A 12,694-nucleotide genomic window follows, 5' to 3' on the forward strand; every position below is an offset into this window, starting at 1 on the left:
CAATACAACAAAGTCGCATTAAAATAATGGGATATAATTATTCTTACGTTATCTGTAAATGAGAATCTTGATCAATCGTATAACGCATTATTTTATTAGTCATTCAACACACAGTTCATTTACATTAGTTGCCTGCGGTGTTTTTCTTCTTCTGCAAATGAAACATCCATTTTGGTAATTACATCTTGTAGGGCAATTGAGACAAGCGAAGAGATGAGGAAGATTCATGTTGCAGTATCACCATTTCAGGGAAACGTTACGTTCAGAGAGATCACTTTTCAGACAGTAAATGATGTTCCTCATTCATTATGCCTCATATATGCTGACGGCTCTGTCACCACAATTACATGATACTTTACCAAATCAAATTACGGATCTTACTGCTTGCTAGTCACGGGCGTAAAAGTGTGCGAAACTCAGGGGAAACAACTTTTTACTGGAAACGGGCATATTTTTGGTTAAACAGTTCTCCTTTCCTACGTCCTTTTTGACCACCACTTGAGTGTTCATCACTCCAAATATCGGAATATATTCGTTGAAAAGGTTGTTAAATAAGCAAAAATACTAGGATCGTCGCTAGATGGAGGGTGGGGTAGAGGAGGGGGGGGGGGGGTGTGAAGCTCACCATTCCAATTTATGTTGGCAAACTTTTTGTTGTCATAGTTTTCGTCACATGTGTGCTCTCGTACCCTTTGTCAACAAGGCAAGAAAATATACAGATTATGATTTCCCCTCCTTCAATATGATTATTGAGCGAGTCCCCTCTTTCTTAAAACACTTTAATACACTGCGTATTGTAAATCTTGCTGTCAACATTTTAATATAATTTTGGACACCATCAAAATCACGCTGTTGGGGTTAAGAGTATGATAGGGACGTGTAACAAGTGTACAAAAAGATCTTCATAGACGTGGAATTTTCAGACAAAGCTCTTTTGATGAGGATATAATCAGTCCTTATCAGCAAATACAAGAGAAGACAAAACAAAAGGTGCGTGTCAGAGGGAAAGAAGGAGATATATAAATCAAACATGCAAATATGGTATGGCAAACAACGCGGACGATTGATAAAGAATGGTGGTCATAATGAAGCATGTTATGCCATTTGTTAACGTCCAAATCAAACATCACAAGATTTTTTTGAGAGGTTTTGATTATGCAGATTGATAATAATAATTAAATTCTGTTATAAAAATTGGGTTAAAATTGTCCAATATAGAGGTAATTATATCCGAATATAGCAAATGGTTAAGAAACTAATTTCATTTTACGAGACAACATTGACAAGAATACAAAATTAACGATGAATGCAATCTTAATGAGAACAGAGGCTCAAAGACAGAATTCAACATTAAGAAACCACAAAAAGTATAAACGGCGGTATAATGAAAATCTTGTAAAGGCACTGAGGAGTAAAAAAGAAAAAATATATATAATGTTTTGCTTCAATCCTTCTGGTCTTTTTCACAAACTAAAAGCATACCGACATCCCCTAGAGCTGTTTTCAGTGTCTAATAAATTAGTGACCCTTTTAGGTCCTTGGTTTTTGTATTTGCCGTCATCTGCAGATGTCCTTCAGAAAGTATTGAGAACTCCTATGCCCATCGTTCCTTTCGTTAATGTTTGAAGAAAATGTGAGTAATTGCGTTCCAGTAATACGAGACGCAACATAAAACAAACAAAAAGAAGTAAACTAATGCTGAGCTGTAAACTAGATCGAAATCATTTGCATAGAACAGATAGATAAACATCGATACTTTGATTCGGTATGACGTAAAGGGTATGTTACCTTTCTTTAAAAAAGAGCTCATCAGTAAATTATAACGTATGTCTTTATCATGTTACTTCTCATTTACATGGAATTTCAATTAAGCAAATGCACTCAAAATGAACGAAAAGAAGTGAAAAACACATTCAAAACTGAAATACGTAGGCCCTATGTTTCAAATGTTGCAATGCTAGTATTATAACCAAGTATAAAAGAAATAACACTAATTTGGCTGTTTCTGTACATACATTTTCAAGATGAACGTTAACAATTATTCGAACACGGAAGATAGTAAGATAATTTCTCTTCGTACGGGTCCACCTGCTTAAAAGCTCATGAACGCCATACTGACCATAAAGTAAATAAGATAAAAGCTCTTTGCTCTCAAGAATGCAAAAAAAAAAGTGTAAAAAGGGTGGAATGACGAAAAAAGGAAGCAAAAACTTGACATCGCCTTATCTCGGAACTGCGTTAACATTAGTTTGGCTCTTAAAAGGAATACGCTTTCCAATAAGAAAATAATGTATTATAAGAGTACTTAGGGAACAGAAATATAAATAATTCTTGCTTCATACATAAGGTCACTTCGTGCGTTTGTACGTATTTTTAATCGGATTAATTGTTATTCCAGCGTCTTATAGCTTTATAGGGAGGAGTGAATATACAGACAACCAACATTGCGCGAAGGTTTTTATTGGTTGATGTAATGTAATGTTAGCAAATTCATGAGGTCGTCAGTCATTTTTAATCATTTTCAGGAAAGAGGGTGAGAAGAAAAAAAAGCAGTTGAGTAAGTCGTAAGACGAAAGCAATTGTAAATATGTGGAGGGTAGGACAAGGATAATATATTTCGGGAATAAAATATGATATATTGGAAAAAGGAGGAAGAGAAAGAGAAAACGGGAATGAGTAAAAAGTGTGTGTGTGTTTGTGAATATATGCGAGAGAGAGAGAGAGAGAAAGAGAAAATTGAATTATGTCATCCCTGATTCTTTTTGTTTTGTTTTTGGAGGGGGTTTCACGAGCACACCTTCAGTATTTGATTTCAAGTGGTTTCGGCACTTCACAAATCTCATACATTATTGTTCTTACTATGCTCATCATTATCATTATTATTATTATTACTATTATTATTATTATTATTATTATTGTTATTATTATTATGTGTATTAATATTATTTTTATTATTATCATTATTTTTATTATTAATATCATTATAAGAGAACGAGAAACTATAAATCAAATTAAGGAAAGAGAGCGCGCGCAAAATGAATAAGGCGAGAGATATAGAGACGGGGAGGAATATGTGTACCGACTGCAAGAGGGTGTAGAGAACGATGGTAAAACAAATATACACATTCAAACACATTGACGGTTGATATAAGAAGGATGGAAAACATATTGACTGTCGCACTTGTGGATTTACACCGTTACACGTATGTCCATCTCCTGGCAATCCAAGTTAGCACTGAATGAATTATGATGGCGTATGAGATTTGATTAAAACGATTCATCACAGGCAGCCACAACGTTTGTATAGCAGGTGATTAATTATATCAATAAATGTTCGCAAAACCACTGTTTGTTTGTTTTCCCTCCTAGCGATGGGATGGCATGTTTGGGGTTATTAAAAGAGTAAATGATTAATTGTTCGAAATTTTGAAACATTCCGTGTAGGGGCTGTCATTTTGATGAGGATGCAGAAATGAATCATTGAAATAAGGTTCTACTTGTGAATATTCCGTCTTCATTATCACGGAGCTAGTTCGCCATTTTAACTGAAGATTATTAGGATTATTATTATTTATTTTGTTGGTGGGGGGAGGGGGCACCTATAGGAATATAAAATAGCTGACAAGAAGAATAGAAAACGAACACAAGGAAAGAAAACAAACCACACTCTCAAAGGGGTGGGGGGGGGGGGAGGGGTACGAGTCTCAAACATTAAACAAATAGTATATTTGTAAAGCGCTTAGAGACATTTGTATTAAGCGCTATATACAAATTAAATATTATTATTATTATTATTATATACTGTGACAAGCAAACCAACGAAAACTGACTTGAAGGGAGGAAAGAGCACCTGCCCAATCTACTTCTGAATTCGCAACTGTTTTCTTTTTATGCCAGGACCCAATGTCATGATTATCTGAAATACCAAACAATTCTTTTCGTGTGTGTGTGTGTGGTTGGTACGAGTGATTTTTTTTATATTTTTGTATAGATATAGCAGCCTATTTTGTTACGAGTGGACAGTACGATTCCTTGCCTGTTAGACAGCGCTATATTATATATCGGATTTCACAACCTGCAAATTCGATGCAACTGTCAATTCAAAACTCATTTCAAAAAGTGTTTTTGGTTAGTAACTTGCACTTCATAAGGCGATTCGATACAAAGACGCAGACCTATAAATATATTTGACACTTCCGTTCATGCGGAGCATTCGAAGGAATTAGAAGTCAAGACTTTTTGTACTTTTGATTTACTAAATAAAAAGGGGGAATAGACTATCGATATATGGAGCAGAATTCAGTTGACTTCCAAACACATCGTTTAAATACATCGAACTGTAAGAGCACAGGGCTTTTTGAAGTATGTAGTTGGGGAGGTATAAAGCACAGATAGAGAAATAGTAAGAGAGAAGGTGGGATCGGGAAGGTGGGGGTGGCGAGGGAGGGGGTGGAGAGGTGAGATGTGGCATTTTTACTTTCTACCCCCATTGAACATCAAATTGCTTTAGTGGTCACACTTCCATTGGGGTTAATACCCCTTGCAATTCATGTTCGAGTTAACCCAATTCGTAAGGTCGCCTGTTTTTAATAAGAAAGGGGGCTGTGTTTGTACGGAATCACACGCATATTCCTTAGCACATTTTCCGTCGTATGGACAACAAAAGGCTAAGTTTGGTGTGTTTGTGTATGTAACCCGATAACTCCCGGGGTACAAATAGTAAAATAAGAATTAAATGTAACTATGTCGAGTTAAGTTTTGAATCAGCGTATAAACACAGCCTTTGTTAATGGAATTGTGACGTGCTTTCTTGGTTGCCCCTCGGAGAGTAACCAGGAGCATATAAAATGCAAATGGTCACTATTTCCGGAATATGAGGGGTTTATCTATTGGGGAAACTTAACAAAAAACATATTCCACGAAAAAAACATATATTTATCCGTTAAGGTGACACATAAGCGCAACATCTTAAAGCAATCGTGATTTAATTGGGCGAACATATAATTCCGGGGAAGTTTCAGACATTAAAGAAGAGAAAATTGCGAACATTAGATAACCAGATCTGGATATCGCTTTAGTTCATCAAAAACCAAAAAACCTTGCAATTTTGTGACGGCTAATTACATTTCAACCTCATGACATTGTTTTGAGAGGCACCGTATCCCTAATATCAAAATATTACATCCATGCGAACATGGCTGTGATAGTCGTCATAACCTAAAGCTGTTTAAATGTATTATGAAATGTCTATGTATTATCTGATTGCTATACTCACTGTATGTTTTTCCGATTGGTCAAATAAATAATAATAATAATAATAATAATAATAATAATAACCGACAGGTACAAAAATCTTGCAAAATATGGTTTGATGTTTTACAAGAATACATGAGCCATGTTCATAATTTGTCTGTAAAGTATGTAAGTCTGAAAATAAAAATAAAAATTATTTAAGTTTACAGGATTATATCAACGAAGAGAGAGAAAGAGAGAGAGGGGGGGGGGTGATCTACTTTCAATTCGGATGTTATTTTGATATCAATCGGCGGCTAAAAGAACTGAGCCTCGGAAGCCAGTCAATAGTCTGCTAATCCAGGCTTAGTCTCATTTTTGAAGAGTTCACGAATTATTTTTAGATCTTGTAAGGGGATGAAGAGCCGAAAGGTTGTACATCATTTCATTGAAGACGGTGGGAGGATGAATTGAAAGTCGCCTACAAAGACGAATACGCATCTTTGTCCTTATACAAACCTAATCCCTTTTATATTAAGCGATCCCTTATTTGACTAGTTAACCGTTATGTTGATGATAATAATGATATCGATGAGGATGATGATGATGATGATGTTCACGATAATGATAATACTAGTGACGATGATGGTGATGACTGATGACATTAATTCTTCTTTTTCTTCTACTATTACTACTACTTCTACATACACCTACTACTATGACTATCACTACTACTACTAATACTGCTACTACTACTACTACTACAACTGTTACTACCAGGGCTGGTTACTACTATAAATGCCATTGGTTTCTGGTATAGTGCTCAGTCGACATGCATGCTCAAGGCGCTCTATTGCCACAACTTAAGCTTTAATGCAAGAAGAGTATTCACGGTAACACACACTCACACACACAAACCCACACTTGTATACACATAACATTATATTAGGGGTGGGGTATTTCTGATTGGATGAATGGACAAATAATGAATTAAATTCATTATACAATCAATCACTTAAAAGTAAAACGTTAACCTCAAGGGAAATGCTTCAGTTTGCAACATTAGCTTTATTTATTAATGGGTACAACGACGAGGAACGGAAGTGCATGTAACTTGAAAAAAATGTCTAGACAGCAAAGTCAAACTAATTTTTCATTCAGGCACATTTTCCTAAATTGTCACAGAGAGCAGTTAGATAATATTGCTGCCAAACCCCTTGTAACACCGCCAAATGAACTCAAAGCCTACCGATAACAGACGAAGTATTTGTAACAAAAGGTAATGTATGATTTTGAACATTCTCTTGTCGTTCTGGTGTCGGCCTTGTCTGTGCGACTGAGGTATGGAATGAGACAAACTAGTTCAAGTTGATTGAATTATCTCTTAAGTTTACAAGTCATAAATTAAAGGCAATCTACTACCCCAAATAACAATTAGTCACGCAAAAAAAAAAAGGATATATATTCTTTGATAAAGAAAGAGGGACGTGGTAAAGGGGTTCATTCACTTGACTCTTAATTCAGAGGTTGATGGTTCAAGTCCAAGCCCGGCACTAACGTTCTTTGGTCAGACATTAATCCTCTTTTGCCACTCTTCACCAAGGTGTGAATGGGTCCCCAATATGCGAGAGCGCTACATTTGTGAACTCCATATATGACCGGGTTAATAATGTTTGAGCGCTAAATTGTCACGGCGTGACAGACATGTGCGATATAGAAGCCAAAATTACCATACACAAGAAAAACAACAACTCTCTAGATATAAATGCGTAAAGTACCAAAAGAGCTAGGATCTTGAAAAAAAATATAACCAGATGTGTGATGATGTAAGATTATTCTGTCTATTCGAGCAAGCAATTTCTACCCGTGGGGAAAATATCTATCACCAAGTAGCACGCTGTTCCTTTTCTTCTCTAGCATTTGCTAGTTTTATGAATTGTGTCCATCATCTCAAAAAGCCTACTGACTCTTAAAGCTCGGCTTCTTTGAAAGAGGGTTAGGTAGGAATGCGGTTGTGAAGTAGGTGACGCTAAATCAGAACTGACAACTAAAAAAACATCTTCTGTACCGTGAGAAACATGATCCCTGATGTTTTACCTAGAGAAAGAGGATGAGGTATCTGGTGACAAGGTTGTCCTGGAAACGGAGTATTATACGCGCAATTTTCGTCAAATTCAAGGGCGTACATTTCGGGGGAAACGGAGCAAAGAAATGTACGTATCTGGAAATTTCGGAAAGAGTTGATGAACTATTTTGGAACTTTACGCCAACACAAACACACAACACACACACATAACGCACCCACACGTATATACGCACACGCACGCACGCACCCACGCACACACACACCGTAGCCTGCAAAAAAAGAAAATTGTAGAGTGGACTGGGGATCTCAGTCTATGAGAGATAAGAAATAGGTGTACATAGGGAAAGATACTGAGAGAAAGAGAAAGAGGGTGGGGGAGAGAGAGAGAGAGAGAGAAAGAGAGAAATCGAAACCGAATGAAATAAATTATGATAGCGTCAACTGGAAATGGGGTATTTTGGCATTTACATTTCAAAGGGAGAATTTTTAGGACTACTAAAATTGTAAAATGATACATAATAGCATGCGCATGGCACGCCGAAACAGAGATGTGGGAACGGATAAAGGGGGCTGACCTTAATATATTCGATGGATCCTTATTAATTTGGGGTTTTCCAATGTAACATGGCCTAACTTGTGTGAAGTTAAATCAATCAAAGTTGAAAGGCATATAATGCATATTACATGGGCGTATATCTTAAACTTAATCCTCTCCATTTCTACATCATTACTTTTCAACTGCTTCGTTTACAAGTGCACAATTCGTTCTTTGATAAAGTGGCTCTGAAAGTATGCGTTTTCCCCATTTTCTTTCCCTCGTAAACCAATGCCATCCTGCTTATTATAAAACTTAATTTAGTAGACTTATTCCTGTTATGAAACCAAACAAATTATCATGTCATGAAATATATATTAACAATATTGGGAGGAGGCGAAATTCCGTTAAAGGCATAACATCAATTACAATATTAATTGTATGAAAATCATGAAACTTAAAATGACATAGAATGAAAAAGACATTAAATGATTTAAAAAAAAACTGTTGACGACTTGAACTCGCAAAGGAACTTAATCGTTGAAAATAATGTGAGAAATGAAAGGCATTGACTAACTTGAAAGAAAAAACATATAAACAATAGACTATTCGGAATGGTGCAAAAGTTTTAAATTCTCTTGTTATTTCTTTGTTTTATATTGGAAGCATTTGTTTTGTACAACCGATTTTTTTTGGGTCGGTACATAAAATTCACAAAGAGAAATAATTTATCATAATAGAACACAAAAAATATCATGATAAAATAAAATCTTTTTCCATATATCCGAAATGTTGCAGAAACTTTAAATATTGTCTGTCATGACCAATATAATGTACCATTGTTTAATGGCGTATCCCGTCGAATATGTTTCTATTCTATTATCAAGCTGTGCACTGTCAATCATGAAATAAATTTCCTTACACATCTAAACAAATGTTTCAAGATTTTATAATTTGAAATTTCACACTGGAATAAATCGTTCCACAAATATAGCTTCAATACAAAGATGCATTCTGTTACTCCTAAATAATCAAATTTCAGTGGCATCCCTGTCATCGCATTATTTTCACCTTTCAATTATTCCAACCTTTATTTTAAAGCAATCGTTCTAAGCGTGCCAAACGTGATCGATGTAATAAAGAGGAGTCCGCCAATCGAATTAGTACAATGTAGGTTCAATGTGACAAACTATATGGGTACTAGAGCTCCCATTTTGGGTGTACATCTTTCCTGAGATTCAAAGTTGATATATAAATCTTGTTTTTTGTCTGCATGCCAATCTGAAATGCAGCCAAGCGCAGTTATAGGTTCGTAATGTATCTGTCTTCCTTTCAATTATTTGGTGTGATAAACGCAATTTTAGATGTTATCAAAAGAAAGTGCATCATTCACTCATGCCAACTATTCAGCGAGTCCTGACTTAAGTCTTTCAAATTTTGCATGCGTTAATAAAATTAACCACAAGTATCTCCTGTTTCTTTTTTTTTCACTGGTAGTTTACGAATCTCTCTCTCGTCAGAAAGTGATTGAATCTCGCTGGAAAGAAAGTGCGAAAAGGGGTTGAATCGTAGTGAAAACAAAATCCAGGGTATTAGTTTCCCCAGAGGAACACTGTATGTCTTATAGCCAGCTCTGGGGATTCGGAGAGAAGAATAGAAGAAAATATTTGTAAAGAGTTCAGCTTAAAGAAGATAGCTAGAATTTTAAAATGTAAATTTTGAAGAAAAAAGTGTAGGCATCTACTGCAAATTAAATACAGCGAAGTAAATCAATAATAATCATTAGTATCATTGGTGCTAAGTGTTTACTATCTGTGCGTTTGAAAACAACAACAAGTAATAAACTATTGGGTGAGAGCCTTCCCCATCTATCCAGTGTAATGTGGAAGGAAAACAGTTTATCAAAAGGATTCATGGTAAGGTTAAAGGATTAAAAAAAAATCTCTTTACCATTAACAGCCGCGCGATTAAATTTGTCGAACAGATGTTGACGGGCGTGGCTTAAAACGTCTCGCAGTAATGTAAAATTCTTTTCATTTAAAAAAACACAGATTGTTCTTTAGTGAGCATTTTCAGCTTGCAGTTTATAATGTTTCCCCAATACTGTGGATCGATCTTCCAGCATTTTTTGTTTAGATATTCTAATATTACATGTAGCAAATCTTTGCCTATCTAGGCTAAAGTCTTTATGCACTCCAGTTTGCTTGTATTTGCCATAGGAAATTGGATAAACATGCAGTTGTATATTTTTAGAAGCGAGGACACGCAATAATACAATTTAGTTGAACATATTCATGATTGGTCAACTGGTCAACTTGTTTCTTCAATTCGATGACCACTGATGGCCATCTCTTATCAAACTGACCATCACAAGCCAGGCCTACCATGTTTCGGGCATTGACCACTTTCCAATTTTGTAGCACCCTCCTCTTGTAACCTCACGGACAGTAGCAACTATGGTCCAATTCGCTGACAGAATTGTTGGATAATTCGTTCGAATCTTTACCTGTACTTCTCAAAATACACAAGTATTTTTGTGTACTACAACTTCAAACTGTCTAAATAACTTCCTACCAGCTTAAGATACAATCCTAATGTGCAGCACTCAACTTTATTGCAAGCCACAGGAGAGGCTTTCAACATGTTCAAGGCACTTACTTACTTTATTAAAGTCGTACGTTTCGAATTCAACCAAATCAAATTAAGATTATAATGAATTATGCAACAGAATGCCGTTCGGCTACTTTGCGCCGATTCAACCAGCAATTCAGCCTCAAAATGCAAGTGCTTGACACCGCAAAAATACACTACATGCGCGTCCCCTTCAAATTTGAAAAATACGTGTTAAACTGTTTCGTTCGGAAAGTGTACCCCATTTAAGTTTTGAATGTCAATCATAACTAAGGTCGAACAAAAAAAAAAGAAAAGACGCGGTGGTACGGGATGTCACGTTTTAAGAACTCGCGCAATTTTGAAATGCATCTTGTAACTGTTCGTTTTATGCCTTTTGCCAAAGAGGTACTTCTCCCTGCCCGGATCCTCAACTGCTCCTCGGTGTGTTGTTTAGTTGTGAGTGAGGGACCAAGGACTCCCGGGGGAACACTGAGAGCCCTTGGATGCTTCTTCTGAATTCAGGCCACATTTGCACCATTTACCTCAATATCTCTTCTAGGAAGATATTAACAAAAAGGGGTCCCTTTTCGTTTCTTTAGAACAGTTTCTGACATGCCAGCGGAAGTTAAGGCGCAAGAAACTAACATTTTACACGGAAAAATAAAAACAGAACGATAAACATGGACAAAAAATATAATTATGTTCAGGAATGGTTTTCAATCAATTTAATACAAAAATGCAAATATTCGTTAGAACGAGATATATATACATATCTATCTATCTATCAATCTATTGAGGGAGAGAGAGAGAGAGAGATGTAAAAGGAGAAAATGAAGAGGTATATGGAAAGGAAAACTGGCGAAAAAAGATGGATAATGACAGAGAATGTGAAAATATGAGAAACTCCAACTTGTAGGTACTAATAAAGAAATGTCCAAATGGGTGTGCACACGTTGCACGTCATAGCTATGTTGCACCGTCACACACATCCTCTCAAACACACACATGCATACGATATGAAACGGTGTAAGGGGTTTATGGTTTACCCTTGTTTTGCAATGGAATTACATTCAATTTATAACTTCACATTCCTAACATCCTCCGGAAGCAACTAATTCATTACATTTCAAAAATAAGATATATACTCTAAATGACTTTAGTGATGCCTTAAAAGGTCGATTTCATTATATTTCTTATCACGGTAAAGAACCGGGTGCCGCTTTTATTAATTTTAATGAAGCCATAAGCTGATAAATCGCGCTTTAACGAAACCGATGTCTGTAATATCCGCGCAGACGATCGAAAATATGTTTACTCTTCAAACTGGCTTCATTGAAATCAACAATAATCATTACCAATTGTAGAGTGAGGCCGGGTCTGAGTGAGGCTCTGTTGTCCTTTTACCAAATTACGGGATGAAATATCTTTAGATACGACTGTGCAAAACTGATTTTCTCCTCAGTCTCTCTCATTTTTTAATCTGGCCCCATTTTTGATTTCTTCTAATAATACGAATCATGGTTGATGATGGGAGTCGCTGTTTGGACAGAGAATCAAAGAAATTTAACATCAACAAGCTTGGCGTCAAATCTACGTCACAGAGAGCACTCGTAATGAGCGTCGCCTGTGCATTAACCCAAACCAAAAAAAGCAACAGGCATTATTACAGAGGGAGGACGATGGAAATGGAAATGATTGTATAATCATCAGAAACGTAATAACCCCAATCATAAAGAACCTAAGACAAGGCAGAATAATTAAGGACATATTGTTGTGGAATGTATTTTCAGGATCTCTAATTGAAGGGCATTGTGATTGTAATGAATGTGCGGTAACAGTATGACGTAAATGAAAATGGGTTAAAAAGTAGTAACTTTGGCTTAAAAAAAATTTTTATAGGTAATTAAGGGTAATAGAGCGGTGAATACTTATATAACACTAATACGGAACGTACGCATGAGAATACATTTCCATTATATGCATGTTCATTTGTACATTTGTTTTATTGGTATATTTTATTTAAAGAGTTTCAAGGTATAAAGAGAGACAGGAAGGGAAAAGCAAAGATAGAGAACCCAAAATGGAAAAGCTAAATACTTATGCAGTAAGGAACAAACGAAAGACAAAAGTGTTTAATGCCTTTCATTTCCTACAAATATCTTGCCAACTCTAACGTTGATTTTTGTAACTCGACGTCATTTTGTATTTTAAAGTGTAAATTTAAAATA

Source organism: Strongylocentrotus purpuratus, unplaced genomic scaffold (genome assembly GCF_000002235.5).
Source record: "Strongylocentrotus purpuratus isolate Spur 01 unplaced genomic scaffold, Spur_5.0 spur5_scaffold_3, whole genome shotgun sequence".
NCBI lineage: Eukaryota > Metazoa > Echinodermata > Echinoidea > Camarodonta > Strongylocentrotidae > Strongylocentrotus > Strongylocentrotus purpuratus.